The 19,330-nt window shown below is 37.4% G+C and overlaps 1 pseudogene; it reads right to left on the bottom strand.

Annotated features, from left to right (window-relative positions):
* Window positions 1-1,945: 1,945 nt before the first annotated feature.
* Window positions 1,946-7,986, bottom strand: LOC111989593 (putative pentatricopeptide repeat-containing protein At5g65820; annotated as a pseudogene).
* Between the last annotated feature and the right edge of the window lie 11,344 nt (window positions 7,987-19,330).

The following is a 19,330-nucleotide window of genomic DNA, read 5'->3' as shown; positions in this document are numbered from 1 at the left end:
AGAATATAACAACTACAGGTCAAAGCTTAATAAGTTACAAGCCCATATATATCTATATAATATCTAAAAATTGAAACGTAGTATTTATTGGTATTACGTTATTGTTGAGTCACATGAGCAACATTTTGGTCCACTTCGATCCAACTGCTTCATTGACAATTATGTCATATTCTCAGAATAATTTTGATAAGTTCTTGATAAAATTACATTTTTCATATGTTATTAAAGTTTATATATATATATATATATATATAATTTAATATATGCAAAAATTCAAACCCTTTGACCTCCGCCATGACCGCACCATCTACTAAAATCCCCAAGTCTTAAATTCCACCCACTAGACTGAAACTACGACTCCACCCATTGGTCTTTTATTTCATATTTTTAGTTTTCACATTCTAATAGCAAATCTTCGATGTTTCTGTGTGTTTGGATTGCAAGAAATTAAACAAAAATAAAAGGGAATTAAATTTTCTATTTTGGTCTTTAGCAGATCTTCGTTTTCTTTTATCTTTGTTATTAGCTCATGTCATTTTCTTTTATCTTTGTTATTAGCTCATGACGTGGCATTTTTATTTATTAAAATGATGAGGTGTCATTTTTAATATTATTTTATAAACAACATAAGTTTTAAGTGTGGCAGCAGTATACACCATTTGCTATGAAGACATTTTTCGTTAGTGAGTTAATAGTATAGATTAAATTGATGGCAAGTTAAAAATAATTGTGACCAAATTGATTACTACCAAAATGTAAGGACCAAATTAGTTGTAACTTCAAAATGTAGAGACCAAATGGTATTTTTACCTTTAATATATAAGTGATGAATTTACTTATATTTGTTTCATCTTTAGGTCATTCAAGACGTATAAAAGATAAACCATTTGTAAGGAACACTAGAAACAAATTCCAATCATACATTACATTGTTCACAAAATATCTCACCTTATATAATAATTGAATGTAAAATGAATTATGTTTCATTGAAAAAAAAAAACTTACAAAATTTAAAACACTTTCAAATAACAAATATAAATAACTTAATTTAGAAAATCCAATATATTGTATCAATTATACTTTGTTATAAAATAATAACATCATTTTAAGAAGAGTTTGTGACTAACACTTATAAGTCTCATCTATTATTTTCATTTTTCCCCTAATAAAAAAAACAAATCTTCTGCCACTAGTTTATATAACAATTAGAGGCCAATTTGGCTAAGAAGCAAGCCGATGCAAAAGCTACACCCAGAACCACAAAAAAGACATCTGCAGCTTCAAACATCCTAGATGACAGATGTCTTCCAAAACGGATGATGCTTGCCACGGCCAACATTCCCTATTTACAACAAAACTTTTGATCTCTTTAGAAGGTAATAGAAGAATAATTCTTAAAATCCCTGAGCTCTTAGCTTGTAGCAGTGCCCCCTAATAGCCAACAATCTAGTTATCTTCCTACTGCAAGATTTGAAACTTATGACCCGTTTGGATGGGGAAAAAGAGTGAGAGTGGAGGGAAGTAGAGTAAAGTTGGCTAAAAATATGCTAATTTTAGGCTAAATCTACTTTACTCTACTCTACTTTCCTTCCCTCCCTCTCAATCCAAACAGATCATTATGAAGCCACCAAAAATTTGGGTTCTTGTGGTTGACTTAGCAACAAAACCTCTACCACTCCACACCCTGCTTCACTTCCAGACACCCTTCGCTGTGATTAGGATCTGCCAATCCATGAAGCTCCTCTCAAATTTGGCTCTGCCTAGTCATGCTATTCAACTGGTTTTTTGCATACTTAGAGGAGCACTTGAATGGAAGAGAACTTGAATCATTGCTGTGACTGCAGGCCTCACTACTCCCTAGGTTTTTTTTTTTTTAATTGGTAGATAAGGGGGGAGGGGGGCTTCAAACCACATACATTAAGCACTACAAAGGATGCCGTTAGGCTATCACGTAAACTCAAATAATTTTTTATAAAAGACCGTTGATAGTCTATCCGGTCCAGGAGCTTTGGTTAGACCTGATTGAAACACAACTGCTTCTATTTCTTTTTGTGAAACTAATCCAAAAAACAAAAAAATTCTTCTGGTGAAACTGGCCTGTCTAGCTCTGCTTTTCGATCTTCAGTGAATGCTGGTAGATTGAGGCCTTCAGGCTGTCGCAAAATCTCACACTATTGCATGCTCTCCCATTTCCCACAAATTCCTTGAAATGCTGCAATGCTCCATTTGGCTGGAACCATCATACCATTCTCCATCTTCTCCCTTCAATTGAACAATTCTTTTGACCACTCTTCTTTTCCTTACCATAGCTTGAAGTACTTGGTGTTTCTGTCCACTGAACGACCCAATTACTCCTTTCTAATCCCACATAATCTCTTCCTTTCGCATCAACTCCTCTAGTTGCTCCCTAATTTGTTGTTCACCACATACATCCTCTTCATTGCATTCGTTTGCTTGAATAGCTTGCAGATCATCTCTCTTCTCAGCAATGGCTTTGTCAACCTGTCCAAAAACAGCCTTATTCAGTTAGTCCACTCTGTTAATCTTTTTCTAACCTCCTTCAGTTTTCCCAATAATTGAAAAGCCTAAGAACCTGGACATTGTAAGATCTGATCATGGTCCTATGCTTTTGGATACAACAGAGGTTTATCTCCCTTTCAGCCCAATGCCTTTTAGGTTTGAAATGATGTGGCTCACACACCCTTATTGTCCAGAGATGGTAGAGAAGGCTTGGGGGGTAATCTCTGTGTCCCAGACTAAGGCCTTTCAGGTTTGAAATAACGTGGCTCATACACCCTAATTTTCATTCTTTAACTGTACTTTTTTTTCATCTAAATCACCCTTTAACTACACTTGCATTTAATGGGCAGTACAGGATATACTTTTTGGGGTACATAGGGCAAACATGGTTACATTGCACCTAATAATTTATGACAGCCATCATTGACAAAGTTAACATCCCTTTAGATTTTGAGCAAGATTGAGTGCTTGGGAAAATATATATATGTCTCCTTTCTATGTTTTCAAATAGTAGATCGTGGTTATGCATTGGACATAAACTCCCATATGCACAGGAAATATACAAGAGACCGCATGCACAAAATATATAGGTTCTTCTACTCCAATCCCATACTTAGTGGTGAAATGTGGCTTCCTTCCTATTTAGAATTACTATTATTCATCATAAAGATATGTGAATAGCTACAACATCATACAACAATACTCATCCCACAATGGCATACCAACAGTAGACAGAAGTCTCCCATCCATAAGCACCAAAGACAACCTAAATTATCTTATCATCCAAATTGTTCAAGTATCCTTTTTCTAATCAAATAAAAGCATAATTCAAATACAACTTCAGTTGAAGCAGCATCCACCTTCCTTTAATGTGGAATGGCATCCAAATGGTGGGCACAGCACAAACAATAGGGTATTTTGGAATGTTCTTTCATGAATCATTCTAATTAAATAATAAGTCATACAATATCCCTCTCGTGGGATAATAATTAAGCATACACCATAGCCATCACTTTGAACAAGTAAGCCCAGTAATGAATGCTGAATTGTTGGAGTTGGACAGTCTCTTTTCTTTTTTGATAACCAAAAAAGGGTAGGAGGGAGCAACCAAAATGGCTTCCCTACCTAGGCGTTACTATAGTAATTAAAAGTTGGAGACAGTCATGAACATCAAAATTTTGGAATTGACGTTGAAAGTTGGAAATGGTCATGAACAAAAAAAAAAAATTGTGTTACAGAAAAGCTCTACGATATGTGGGAAACATTTTATGAACTGACAATGACCACAGAAAAAGAAAGAGAGTAAAGAGTAAGGTAACCTTTTAATTACTGGGAATAGTATAAATGCACCAGCCAATAGTAAGAAAGGAATAATATTCAAATATTCTGCTCCACTTGAGAATGAGAAAGCTATCACTACCTCAGACGCTCAAGTGACAAGTATAATTCTCTATTTTAAGCATAAATAAAGGAAGCAAAACCCCCTTATAGTGAGTCTACTGAGTTTATCAACAACATCAAAAGTTCACTGGACTGAATAAGTTTGATTCCATCTCATAGACAGACTGTTTCAAAGACACACAAAAGTTAAGAGTACAGACCAATGAGAGTGAACAAATGGCCAAATCATTCTATCCATCAAACTTTTGAAAGATTTGGTCAACTAATAGGGGAGATCATATTGGAAGCTTAAGTTCCTCTATAAGCATATAAAGCAGGGGTTTGATTGTTATTTGATGGGATCCAATCCAAGCATAAAAATGGATAGATTTATCAACCCCCAGGACAGGTACCACAACCTACATCCACATAGTGCCATCTGCCATGCAGAATGGTTCAAATGCATAATATTATGGATCATGCAGTATGAGATAATAATATAGCCAAATATAACTATTAAAGAAAGAAAATGACAAAACATACCAGATATTTATGAAAAGGAGATTGCAACTATGAAACCTGCAAAAAATGTAGAACCCAACTAATTGAGGAGGGAATTTAAGAAGATAGAATAGCCACCAATCTTGACACGGAATCAATTCTGAGGCACAAGAAATTAAGACATGTTCATTTACCTTCCTTGTGTAATAATAAGAAGGACAAAAAAAATTCTAATGTAGGTTGTACACATTATGATATATTTCAGATGCCACTGGCTGCAAAAGTGAAAATAGCCACAACAAATACAAAGTAGATTAATAATATGCAAATAAATCATCAGTGTAACATGTTCACTAGTCACTAGACTAATTTAGCAGTAAATGATACTAGTAGGATAACATGGCAAAGCAAAATTGTACACTATTATAGTTTGACCCTTATGATTAATTGCCCAGAAACAGTATGTTTCAGGCTACTTTTAGAATTTGACTTGAGTATGTGATACCATCTGCACCTCATGGTTGCATAAGCAACGGTCTGGCAAAATTGTGATAGCCTTAAGTGTATGTACTGCTCTTGGATCTCCCACTTTTCTCAAGCAGGAGGATATAAGAAGTTATATTCCATATGCACACTGAAAAGACAGGAAAGTGGCAGTGTGAGGGTTTCAATCTAGATACCAGAGTGTCATAGTTTTTTGCCCGAAATCAAAACATCCCTTGTTCTTGAAGAGGAATGGATTTCCTCTGTAACACATGAATTACATCTAACCAAGAACAGAACAATATTCTAGTGAATAGGCGAACCCAGTGTAATAAATAGCACAATATAACAAAAATGAAACAAATTGATGGAACATACGGGCAAGAAAGAACGCTAGTGAAAATAAGCTGCTCTTTCCCATGTCCATTAGCAAACACCCATTGCAACGGTTGCATGTTTTTCATATATTTAAAAAAAAAAAAAAATGGGTCCAGTCCTCTAACTATTCATGAGACGTGCGTTACCTAAATACTGGCTGACAACATATGACTTGCGCACAATCTGCTAACTAATTGATTTACTTCATAGAAACCTTCTCATTCAAACTACTAAAGCTTAGTTCTATCATGCCCTCCATCCCACTGGCGTCAACGAGCCCTCCTTTTCCTCCCATCAATTTTCTTCCAAGTCCCTCTCTCCTAGCCGTTCATACATCTTGAAAGTGATCTGTCTATCTGCAGCCATTTTCCTAACCTTCTCTGTTATCTCAGCCACAATCTCTCTGTTATAAAGTTTCCTTAAATCACACGAGTTTGGCAGAAGTATCTGCCTGTAGCATTACATCCGCATCCATCATTTCTAGACAATATGAACAAGCCTCCTTCACGTGCCCATTCCTAAAGAGTGCGTGAATCCAAATTGTCCATGCAAACACATTAAGCTCACACCCTTTACTCCTGATGCAACTCCATACATCTTCAACCATCTAAAGCTTCCTGGCATTTAATAGAGAATTTAGGAACTCCTTCAAGGTACCATAATGACGAGCAGATAGAAGACCTCTCCCAACCATTTCTTTGAAGTGCTCACAAGCTTCAAGCAGACGATCTTGCCCAAGAAACCCATGAATCATTATGAGAAAGGTTTCTAGCCCTGGACTAAGTCCACTTCCCTCCATTTCATTCCAAAGCCGAATGCCTTCCTTAACCTCTCCCAAACTTGAAAGCTAACCTAATCACTGTATTGTAAGTACTAAGATCAGGAATGCAACCAATCTTCCACATCCCCTCCACGAGTTCCAAACACTCTTCTAGCTGTTCCTTCTTCTCACGAGCCAACATGATGTGCATAAAAGTTGTCTGATTCAGAGTATGTCCTTGCTGTATCATAGCATCCAAAAGCTCATAAATCCCACTTGCAAAAACCACTTATCAATGTAGTGTAGGTCACAACATCAGCCTCACAGCCACTTGAAGTTGCATTCGGCTCACAGCCCTTCCTCCTCATCTCCTTCAAAACATCAAAGGCATCACTCATCTTCCCTAATTGAGCATACCCAGTAAGCAAATTGTTATAAACCACAATGTCGGGCTCAAACCCCGCCTCCCTCATCTGCACCAACACAAACTTGGCTTCTATAAGCTGCCCTTCTTTACACCAACCATACAACAACGATGTAAAATGCCTAAGCGTAGTTGTAAACCAAACACTCATATCCTCAAATAACAATGCAGCTTCCTTAACACAACCATTCTTACACAAATCATCTAACAAACACCCAAACACATACTCATCAGGCTCACAACCATACTTTGGCATCTCATACAATACTTGAATGGCTTTCTTAACCATTCTATCCGAGGCAAAGCGCCTCATCAGAACAACAAACACTTGTGGGGATATCAACTGGGGATTATCCCTCCTCATCTCTTCAATCAGTGCCCAAACAGCACCAAATTGCCTCATTTTCCCTAAAATCTTAATCATAGATTTGTAAACCTCATAGCTATGCCTATAACCGGGCTGTTTGGAAGCCCAAATGAAAAAAACTATACCCCAAGTTCCCGGCATCGCCGCAGCGATCCAATACACGCTCGGTTAAACCAGAACGCATAACAACACCAGATTGTTGCAAAGCGAGTTCCAATTTGGGAACGCTTCAGTGGAATTTCTTTAAAACTCTGTGTACCTTCTCGACATCACCAGCAAACTCGTCGTGGCTGTGATTGTAAAGGGTTTGATCATCATCTGGGGCAGTTTGAAGGCGAACCAGCCCAAACCCAGTTCTTGTATTGCCTGATAGAAGGTGGTTGTTGTTGCTGCTGCTTTGAGTCCGAGACTGAGAGGTATGCATTTGGGGTATTTTGTCTTTATGTGTTTCGACATTTGAAGTTGCGTGAAGGAGGAGGAAATGAGTGTTTTGTGTCTGTTTGTTGAACAGAGTGGTGTGTTTGCTGAAGAAAGTCGTGGTTTTTGAAAACACTCTCTGCATTTTGAGGTTCTGTCTAAAACATTTATATATAAAGAGAGAGAGAGAGAGAGAGAGGGAATGTCTGATGAGGGCGGCGCTACCTTTAAATTTTTTTTTATATTGTTGGGCGGGTAGCAAAGTTTGCTTGCAGAAGTGTACGACGGCTAGAGGAGATATAGTGCAGTTGATTGAGGATTTGTTGGCTCGACTGAATGTGGAGGACGTGGAGTTATTCTTTGTTCAATGTTGGGTGATATGGAATCAGAGGAATTCGGTGTTACATGGAGGCCGTATACAGGATCCTTCTCGGCTGGTTCGACGGGCAGAGGACTATCTGAAGGAATATCGGGATGCTCAAGACCATCTTTTGGTTCGGGTGTCTAATTAATTAGTGCAGCAGCAAAATCAGTGGAAGCCACCATTGGGTTTAGCATACAAAATTAACGTGGATGCAGCTGTTTTCAAGGAGCTGAATGCGTCGGGATTTAGTGTCGTGGTTCGCAATGACAAGGGCGAAGTTATGGCGGCTTTGGCAGCAAGAGGACCCTCTGTGCAGGACAGTGAAGAGGCCGAAGCACTGGCGTGTAGAAGGGCTGTGGAGTCTGCAATGGACGCTGGATTTACGGAGATAATATAGGAGGGGGACAATGTTACTGTCATTAAGGCCATCTTGGGTATGGGTACAGTCGAGGAGTGCAAATCTTCTGTCTTACGCTTTCTGCTCTACTATATACTTTATAAATAAAAATATGTTACATATTTATCTAATTTGTTAAATGCCAAATTTATACTTTTTATTATTTTAATTTTTTAAAATAAATAAATAAATAACCCATTATATTTAGATAATTGAAATAATAGAAGGCATAAATTTAGTATTTAATAAATTAGATGGATATGTGACATGTTTTTATTTGTGGAATATATAGTGTAGCAGGAAATGTGGGACTGAAGATTTGGACTCGGTACAAATAGCTTTAGGTTAGGTTATGTTTATGAAGATATCTCTTGTATAGGGAGGGGTTTTAGAGATTTCTCTGTTAGTCATGTTAGGAGAACAGCCAACTGTGTTGCACATTCTTTGGCTAAATTTGCCAAACATATAATTGGTGAGAGGATATGGATGGAAGAATCCCCACCTCCTTCTCTTCAGGCATTGTATGTTGACAGTTGCAATATTATTGTTAGTGTATAGATAGATTAGGCTAGATTAGCCCATTGGGCTTAGCCCAGTATATTACTTGTACTGCACTCATGTTACTTGTATTGCACACATACCTAGCCTATATAAGGCTCTCTTTTATACATTGTTTTATACACATCAATATATTGACTATTCAGTCATTCTCTCTCTCTTTATATTGTTAACATGGTATCAGAGCTTTTCCTCTGATTTTTTGGTTCCTGTGGACATCTCCAGCGTTCTTTCGTTGCCCTCGCCTTCATCTAGTAGTCACTGTCAGAAGCGAGTCACCGCTGTCACGCCCACAACCCTAGAACACTCGGATTTCGTCAGTTTGTTAATCAAATCGCCAAAGTAAAGGCACACATTGACAGATCTGACAATCCCGAGCAAAACCCAACCAAGAACGGTCAGAAATCACCTCTCACGTGCCCCCACGCGCCGGCTGAAGTTTCTGCTGCTCGATCACGCGCCTCCACGCGCCGTCCTCCTTTCACACGCGCCTCACGCGCCGGTCACGCGCTTCCACGTGCCTGCTCCGTATCGCGTCTTGCCACGTCAGCCCTAGGGTGACATCACTCAGCCATGTCAGCATCCCACGTTAGCATCAGCCGTTGACCGTTGACTTGACCGTTGACTTTGACCAAAGTCAAAATTTTTCAACATGACCTGTCTTGCTCAGTTTTTCGTGTAGATTTCGATTTTGGGCTCCTTTTACGCATTTGAGGTCTCTAAATCTCATTTTTTGGTCATTTTCTTCATTATGACTTAACAAAATGAACGAGACATCATACGTCCTATCACCATTATGTTGGATGGTCCTACTAGCTATCATGCATGGTCTCAGAATATGACTGTTTTTCTCAAGGGTCGTAAACTGTGGAGATATGTGACTGGTTCAATTCCTAAGCCAGTACCAAGTCCAAAGTCACAGCTGCTGAAGAGTCTTCCACGACTACTGTTACAACAGATGATTATGAAGATCGCCTAGAGGAATGGGAGAGTATTCAAAGTAAGATCTTGTCTTAGTTTATCAATACCTTTATTCCCTCCATTCATAATCTTCTTCCTCGTCTTGAGACTGCTGAGGCTGCTTGGAAGTTTTTGGCCGATTGCTATAATTGTACTAATGATTCAAGCTTGGAGTTTCACATTGAATCAAAACTTTATCAAATGCGCCAAGAGACAGGTCAGTCTATTTCTGATTTTTATTCTCAGACTTCTACTATGTGGGAACAACTCTCTGCTGCAAATCCTCCACTAGTGTGTTCTAAGGACATTGAGCTCTTTGTCAAATATCGAGATCGCCGTAGATTTATGCACTTCATGATGGGTTTACGTGAGGATTTTGAGCCTATTAGGGCTTCTCTGCTTAGTTAGTCTCCTACTCCTTCTCTTGATGCTGCAGTCAAGGAGCTCATTTCTGAGGAGAACCGTCGGCCTACTCATCACATGTCATCATCTGATCATGTATTGGTTACACCATCTCCACAGCCTCCCATTGCTGCATTCACTGCTCCTCCACGAATAAACTCTGGGCGTCCCACCTCTAAGTCTTCCAAAGGTACTAGCTGCGAGTTTTGCCGTGCTAAAGGCCATGACATCTCAGTTTGTCGCAAACTGCAGAAATTTGTGCAAGAGCAGAATAAAGCTTCTCTTCCTCGGGCAGCTGCTGTATGTCCTTCAGATCCATCGGTTTCTACAGGTCCATCTTTGACTTCCTCATTTACTACGGCTGATATTGAGGCAGTTGTTCAACAGGTTTTATCCTGCACTTCCACTGCCCTTTCTATCACCTCAGGTAAACAATCTTTGTTTTTTGATACTGCATGTTGTAACCATATGACTCTTGATGAATCCCAATTTTTTGATAAGGCACCCTTAGAACATCCAATCACCATTTACACTGCTGATGGAACTCCTATGTCTATTAGTCATAAAGGAACAATCTCTTCTCCTTGTTTATCCCTTAGTGACACTTTTCATATCCCAAATTTATCCCTCAATTTGCTTTCTGTTGGTCAACTTTGTGAATTAGGCGTAGATCTTCTCTTTACTAATCATGGTGTGGATGTGCAGGATCCCCGGACGGGTCAAGTGCTTGGGACAGGCCGTAAGGTTGGTCGCATGTTTGAGGTTCATGACTTGAAGATTCCTTCACAAGTTATTTCTGCAGCTGCTACCACTACCACCTCCTCACCTGATCTATGGCATGCTCGTCTTGGTCATCCATCCTTATCTCGTCTTCAGTTGTTAGCTTCTCAAGGTCATTTAGGTTCAGTTCAGTTTCAAAATTTTGATTGTACTTCTTGTCATTTTGGCAAACAAACAAAATTGCCCTTTAATAATAGGGACTCATTTTCTTCTGCACCTTTTGATCTTATACATTCTAATATTTGGGGTCTTGCACCTATTCCTACTGAGGGGGGATCTAGATATTTTATCACATTTGTGGATGATTTTTCTCGATATACTTGGATTTATCTGCTTCACCATAGGCCTGAACTTGTGTCTATTTACCAAACATTTCATAAAATGATTGAAACACAGTTCAATCGCGCCGTCAAAGTTTTTCGATCAGATAATGCTCAAGAATATAATGATAAATCTTTCCTATCCTTTTTAGACAATCATGGTACACTTACTCAGCGGTCTTGTCCTTACACCTCTCAACAAAATGGTCGTGCAGAACAAAAACATCGTCACATTCTTGATGTTGTCCGCACCTTTCTCATTTCTGCCTCTCTTCCTGAGCGCTTTTGGGGTGAAGCTGCACTCACTGCTGTATACACCATTAATCGTATCCCTTCACCAACTACACACAACAAATCACCATATGAGCTTCTCTATGGTCAAACCCCCGACTACTCCTCTCTTCGGGTTTTTGGTTGTGCCTGCTTTGTCTCTCTTCCTCCTCATAAACGAACAAAGCTCCAACCTCATGCTCGTCTCTGTTGTTTCCTTGGTTATGGTGTATCTCAAAAGGGGTTTCGCTGTTATGATCCCATTTCTCATCGTCTTCGTGTCTCCCGTCATATTGAGTTTTGGGAACATCGTCCTTTCACGAGTCTTCAACAGTTTCCTACATCCTCTTCCTCTGAGTCTCTCATTTTTACTGATCTTTTCCTCCCTCTCTATCTTGAACTTGTAGAGGATTCTTCAACATTGGCTGCCTCTCTAGACGACTCATCTCCAGTTCTATCCCCGGCATATGACCCGCCTGTCTTGGATCCTGTGGCACCACCCTCTCCTAAGTCTCTTGATGGTCTTGAACTTCGTCGTTCCACTTGGGTAAGCATTCCTCCCCCTTATCTCTCTGATTATCACTGCTCTTTTGCCCTTACCACCCTCTATGAACCTTACACCTATCGTGAGGCCTATACTGACCCTCTTTGGCTGCAAGCTATAAATGATGAACTAGATGCCCTTCATAAAAATCACACTTGGGATATGGTTGATTTGCCTCCTGGTCAGTCTGTAGTAGGTTGTAGGTGGGTTTACAAGATTAAGATCAAGGCTGATGGAACTGTTGAACGATACAAGGCTCGCCTAGTTACCAAGGGCTTTACCCAGGAGTATGGCATTAACTATGAGGAAACATTTGCTCCTGTTGCTCGCCTTACATCTGTCAGATGTCTCATTGCTGTAGCTACTGTTCGTCGTTGGCTTCTTTATCAAATGGATGTGAAGAATGCTTTCCTCAATGGAGACCTTCAAGAAGAAGTGTACATGCAACCACCCCCTGGCTATCCACACTCAGGCAGTCAAGTTTGTCGCCTTCACTGTGCTCTTTATGGCCTCAAGCAGGCTCCTCGAGCTTGGTTTGAAAAGTTTAGCTCAGTTGTTGCTCAGTAGGGTTTCACTTCGAGTCCTCATGACACTGCTCTCTTCGTCTGAAGATCCTCTGCTGGTATCACTCTTATTCTTCTCTATGTTAATGATATGATTATTACTGGAGATGATTCTGCAGGTATCTGCTCTCTTCAGCACTTCCTTAGTCAGCATTTTGAGATGAAAGATTTGGGTACTCTCAGCTATTTTCTTGGGCTTGAGGTTACCTCATCCTCTGATGGATACTATCTTTCCCAAGCTAAATACGCTTCTGATCTTCTCTCCAAAGCCGGTATCACTAACAACAAGACTATTTTCACTCCTTTGGAATACAATGCAAAGCTCACACCCTTGGATGGTGAACCTATATCTGATGCTACTCGCTATCGTCAGTTGGTTGGTAGTCTGATCTATCTCACTGTTACTCGTCCAAATATTTCACATGCCGTGGATATGGTTAGTAAGTTCATGGATGCCCCTCGTTCTGTCCACTATGCTGCTGTTCTTCGAATTCTCCAATATGTCAAAGGCACACTTTATCATGGTCTACACTACTCCTCTCGATCTTCTTTTGAGCTTCATGCTTATTCAGATGCGGATTGGGCAGGTGATCCGACTGATCGATGCTTTATCACAGGTTTCTATTTTCTGTTGGGTACTTCTCTTGTCTCATGGCGTAGCAAAAAGTAGGATGTTGTTTCCCATTCCAGTAATGAGGCTGAGTATCGTGCCCTTGCCGACACCACCTGCGAGCTTGTCTGGCTTCGTTAGCTCTTGGCTGACATGGATGCTTCACAGCCCACTGCTACTCCTCTTTATTGTGACAATCGTAGTGCTATCTACATTGCTCATAATGATGTCTTCCATGAACGCACCAAGCACATTGAGATCGACTGCCACATCTCTCGCCAGCATCTCAAGAAAGGCAATCTCAAGTTGTTCTCCATCTCATTTGCTGACCAGCCTGTTGATATCTTCACCAAATCTCACCCGCTTGGTCGTCTTCGAGATTTTATATCCAAACTCCAGTTGGCTTCCTCCTTGCCACCTCGAGTTTGAGAGGGGATGTTAGTGTATAGATAGATTAGGCTAGATTAGCCCATTGGGCTTAGCCCAATATATTACTTGTATTGCATTCATGTTACTTGTACTGTACACATACCTAGCCTATATAAGGCTCTTTTTTGTACATTGTTTTGTACACATCAATATATTGACTATTCAGTCATTCTCTCTCTCTTTATATTGTTAACAATTATGAATGAATGAAGCGCTTAGTTTGTTTTAAAAAAAAAGAATAACACTTAAGTCAGAAAGTATCATATGGGACACTTTCTCCATGTCAGTAACTTGTTTGGTGAGACTACCCACTAAAAATTAGACATGTGTAGCAAAGTAAAATACCATAATACCCTTAAAGTTTTCAATAGCTTGCCCATTTTTCCCACTTTTTTGCCACTGAAACACCAAACGTTTTTATTTTTTCCTATATTTAGAAACACAACTCTCTCAAAAACAAAAATACACTCCCTATCACTTTTAGCCATCGACGGAATATCACATTTGCTGTTGCCAGCAATCTCGCCTTACCCAGAAAAGTTCTGACAATTGCTCCAGCCTAACGACAACACCGCAAAACACCAGAGTAGAGGATTTGGCGATTGAACTGCGATGGACCAACTGTTTCCACCACCCACCTCACTTCTATTTCAAAATCCACCCAAAAAAAATGTGATTAGATAGGGTGGGGATATTTTGAAGTCACATTTTTGGTTTTTTTGTTATTGTGTTGTATCATTTCTTTGCCAAAGTTCATTCGTTTCTTTTATTTGTAGCACTATTTTTTTTTTCCAGTTTGTCAAATGACCTCTTAAAAGGAACCCGGTTCCTTCATTTCTAATTAGGGCCTTATTGAACCAATAGTAAGTTTGTTAAGTGACTATTCCATTTTTTATTCACTTTGAAAAATTCAATTGGTTGTTTTTTAATTTCTATATTGTTGCTATGCAAGACCTTTGTTTTTAATTGGAGTATTTGATTCTTGATCAACAGGTATGAATTACTAATTTTTAACAATTCATTTTCATTTTTAATATAAGTTTTGATGAAATATTACATATTAAAAAAAAAGGTATTTGAGGAAATACAGTAAATACTTTGTTAGCATTTGAGTCAGGTGGAAATTATAATATTTTGATTATGGGTATGATGCCCAGTTGAGTGTGTTGTGTGTTTATGACTGAGATACAGGAGCATTGCCCCTTCCCTTTGTCTGGGCATCATAGTATTTACTGTGTGTCGTGTGTTTACTATCTATGATTTCAACAGAGGATATGAGCATTAGTATATGTGTGTTTACTATCTCTGGTTTTATGGCTGAGGTACAGGAACATTCGTATATGTTTTTTTTTTTTTTTTCTTTTAATGTTTTAAAAGCTCCCCTTTGTCTTTTCTAATTGTTTCTATGCAATGTTTTTTTTTTTTTCTTGTTTGCATTAGACTAATGCAATGGAGTTTCAAAGAAATGTTATTAATGTGGCTGAGAACAATGATGGAGAAAAAAATGAGAATGTCATTGATGTGGATGAAGGCAATGACGAAGGAGAAAATATTGAGAATGTAACTTTTGTTGAAAGTGGTGAAATCAAAATAGGAATGCAAGTGAATTCCGAATAAGAAGCATATAACATGTATAATGAATATGCTTTAAAGAAGGGGTTTAGCATTCAAAAAGCAGCTAGACGAACAGTAAATGGTGTTGTTAGGTAAAGGGAATTTGTGTGTTCTAAACAAGATTTTAAAGAATTTGAAGACCCTTTTGATGTGAAAAAATAAAATCATTTAGAGACAAGGACAAGTTGTTGTGCTAGGATTCGGTTTGATGTGAAGAATGATATTTGGACTGTGTCACATTTCAACGATATACATACTCATGAATTTGCAAGTCTTTAAGAAATGTGTAATTTGCGATTAGGTAGAAAGGTGCATAGTAGACATAGGAATATACTTAGCAATATGGTTGTTGCGGGTATAAAAGCAACAAAGTCATACTCCTTTTTAGCAAAGGAAGTTGATGGTGCAAATAATCTTGGGTTCTTAAGGCAAGATTGTCACAACTTCTTGTGGACTGTAAGAAAAGAAATAATTGAAGCTAGAGATGGGCAAAGTATCATTAATTATTTAAAAAAAAAAAAGGCAAAGTGAAGATTCAATGTTCTTCTATTCAATGCAAGTAGATCAAGATAATAGAATGACAAATTTCTTTTGGAGAGATGGTAGGTCAAAATTAGATTACGACTCTTTTGGAGATATTATTTTTTATACTACTTATCAAACCAATAAGTACAACTTAATTTGTGCACCATTTATGGGGATTAACCATCATTAGAACAATATTTTATTTGGTTGTGCATTTCTAGTAAATGAGACTATTCAGTCATTTATTTGGTTGTTTAAGACTTTTTTGATTGCTTGAGACTTTTTTGATTGCAATGGGAGGTTTTTCCTAAGTCTCGACATTGACTTTGTTTGTGGCATATTAGTCAAAACGCCAAAAAAAAAAACTTGTTGGGCTTTATAGCAATCATGACTTCCATAAAAGTTTCAATAAATGCTTATATGGAAATATGAATGTAATGGAGTTTGAGGCAACTTGAAGTGCGATGATTGAGAAGCATAAGCAAAAAAAATAATCATTGGCTTAATAGGTTATACCATATTCGAGAAAAGTGGTGTCCAAGTTTTAATGTAGACTTCTTTTCAGCAAAGATGAAGTCCACCCAACGAAGTGAGAGCACAAATAGTGTTTTTCATAAAATCATGAAAACTTCCTTGCCACTAATTATTGAATTTTATGAGGAAAAAGTGGCACAAATAAGTCAAGAAGAAACAAATGAAGATTTTCGTTACAAGAATGGTGTACCTACAAAAGTTAACAGGTATGGAGGGATGTTGAAGCATGCTGCTAATGTTTAGACTCTTGTTTTGTTTAAAATGTTTGAAGATGAGTTCTCTTGAGGTATGAATTTACTTTTTCACTAGTTGGTGATGATAGTAACAGGGTGCATATTGTGCATTTTAATCAATCTAATTTGACTATTTGTTGTGATTGCAAGTTATTTGAGACTTTGGAGTTGTTATGTTGCCATGCTTTAAGGGTGTTTCTTGTGAATAATGTGAACATGATACCAGACAAATATATATCAAGTAGATGGAGAAGAGATGCAAAGAAGAGGATGACTTGTGCTAATTTATGGCAATTAAATGAGAAATCTACTCATGCATTGCGAATGAGTAAGTTAAGTCATATGGGGTATAATCTTTTTGATAAAGTTGCTTTCTATAATGAGGTGACCAAATTTGTCAAAAAGAAGTTGAGTGAAGTGACATGGGAGGTTGAACAGATGATTATGACTACGAATAAGGTAGAAAATGTTGGTAAAGAAAGTCAACAAGAAGATCTTACAAATGATGATGATTTACAAATTTGCTTAGTTGGTGATAAACCAATTCTTAATCCACCACATGTGAGAACGAAGAGGGTAACCAACAAAAGAATAAAAGGCCTGTTGGAAAAGGAAAAGAAAAAGAAAATTTAAAGGTGCAACCACTTCTCAAGTTTCACAAGCTAGTTCTATGATGCATGGTAATTTCAATTCTATTAATTCAAATATTGTTTTCCTTTGTTTTATCAATTAATTTTAATTTTGTTTCTATTCCTCTTTGTCTAGGAGAATCTGCAGCCTTGTTTTTTTTTCCATCTGAGATGTGTTGTGATTACCCTATGGTTAGCTCTACAAGAATGTTTTAAGAAAGTTTCTTTTTGCCACAATTGAATCAGGTACTTTCTATAACCGAAGTTCATCATATTCTTTTATTTATTATTTTTTTTAATTATGATATTTTTTTATGTAGAGCTCTAACACATCAAAGGATGACACAAGACTTTGAAAAATCTTAGATAGCCTTTATGACAACTTTTTGGACAATTTTTTGGGAAGCATGTAGGATAGTTTTTTCTTTTTTCTTTTTTTTTTTATAATAATTTTAAACAAACAAAATTTTGGATGACTTTATGCACAACTTGTAGCCGCTTTTTGAATGGCTTTATGCACAGCTTGTAGCCGCTTTTTGGATAGCTTTATGCATAGCTTCTAGCCGCTTTATTTAGATAGCATTATGCACAATTTGTAATAGCTTTTTGGACAATATTTGTAGCTGACTTATGAAACTATTCCAACTTATAGTTGCTAACTATACACTTATCATATATGTGAGAATGAATATTTCTTTCACTACTATTTTTATGGTTTTATTTGCCACTTTCTTTTCCTTCATGTGTAATTTGATTGTAGCAGTTTTTCAAATAATATTTGACTATTTGTAATGGACTTGCGAACTATTCAAATAGCTTAAAGGTTTAGCAATCAAAGTTCATAAGTTCTGGTTATAATAAATCATTCTCAAAAATTTATTTAGCATTCTCTTGAATACTAATACTTATTGGCTGCCAAAAGAAGAAATATGAACAAAAAAAATTTAGTTATAACTGCATTCTAGCTTTAAGATCATTTTTCAATTCATGTTTTTATCTTCACTATCATTTTCAACGTTTTAATATGGTCAAATTTACATCTTTACACAAATATATTAGTGTCAATTGTATTCATATGCCTCTTTAAAATATAGGCGAAAAGTCACTTTTAGTCCATCCATTTTCAAGTGATTCCCATTTTAGTCTTTACATTTTATTTTTACCGCTTTTAGTCCCTATTCTAAAAAATGCTTTCTATTTTAGTCCCTGCCGTTACTCATTTAACAGAATTATCCTACGTGACAAACGGTCCAACAGTAAATGTTGACGTGTTCATTAAAATAATATTAAAAAAATTATTTACATTTTTAAAAATGCCACATCAGCAATTTCATTTTAAAAAAAAGCCACGTTATATAAAAATAATATAAAAATTTCTAACCTAATTATTTGGAAAAAAAAAAAAAGAAATTAGTTAAATTAATTTTTTTTTATTTTTTTGGAAGAACATGAAGAACTCAGAAATTTTTTTTTTTTTTCATTTTCTTCCCCAACTAAGCTTGTGCAAGCTTTCGGGCCACTGCACCAGAATTTCGTACCCTTTAGGAGGTGGGATTAGACAAAGCGGCGTGTCGTTCGGTAGAGGACAATGTCGTTCTCTATAGAAGTTCATTTCTCTTCTCAACTGGCTATTCCTCCTTGGGTCCTCACATGGCATGTGGTCCACTGAGTCTGCAGAGCAAGCCTCGATGGTGACTGGCTGAGTCCCCAACTCCACCAACATTGCGAGGCGATGGCGCTGACCTGGATCAGAGGTGGTGAGAAGGAGGGCTTAGCGTCCCAATGCGGCCATAAAGTCCCTTAAGGGAGTGAAGACTAGCAGAAAGAAGATGAAAACGATGGCAAAGAACGCGGTAGAGACTAAGTCCAAGAGTTGCCATTGTCTAGGGCTTTGTTTCGATATGGGCGAATTTAGATCGACCCATATTCTTGGATCTGATCAAATGGGCATCTAGTGATGGGGTTTGGTTGAGTTGGGTTCTTTTTTGTTTTCAGAAAAATCTGAGGACTTTGTTGTTTTTGGGGTGTTTTTGGTTGTGAGAGAGAGAGAGAGAGAGAGAGAGAGAGAGAGAGATTTTTTTGAAGTGTTTTGTAGTATTGTGGTGTGAAGATTTTAGGGGTTAGATGGGGTTGGTGAGATTGAAGAGATTCTTAGTTCTTCATGTTCTTCCAAAAAAAGAAAAAAATTAATTTAACTAATTTCTTTTCTTTTTTTAAAAAATAATTAGGTTAGAAAAAAAATTAATTTAACTAATTTCTTTTCTTTTTAAAGAAAATAATTAGGTTAGAAATTTTTATATTATTTTTATCTGACGTGGCTTTTTTTTTTAAATTAAATTACTGATGTGGCATTTTTAAAAATGTAAAT

Source organism: Quercus suber, unplaced genomic scaffold (genome assembly GCF_002906115.3).
Source record: "Quercus suber isolate HL8 unplaced genomic scaffold, Cork oak 2.0 scaffold_4, whole genome shotgun sequence".
Taxonomy (NCBI): domain Eukaryota; kingdom Viridiplantae; phylum Streptophyta; class Magnoliopsida; order Fagales; family Fagaceae; genus Quercus; species Quercus suber.
The sequence above is the reverse complement of the archived record's forward strand: the minus strand, read 5'-3'. Positions and strand labels throughout refer to the sequence as shown.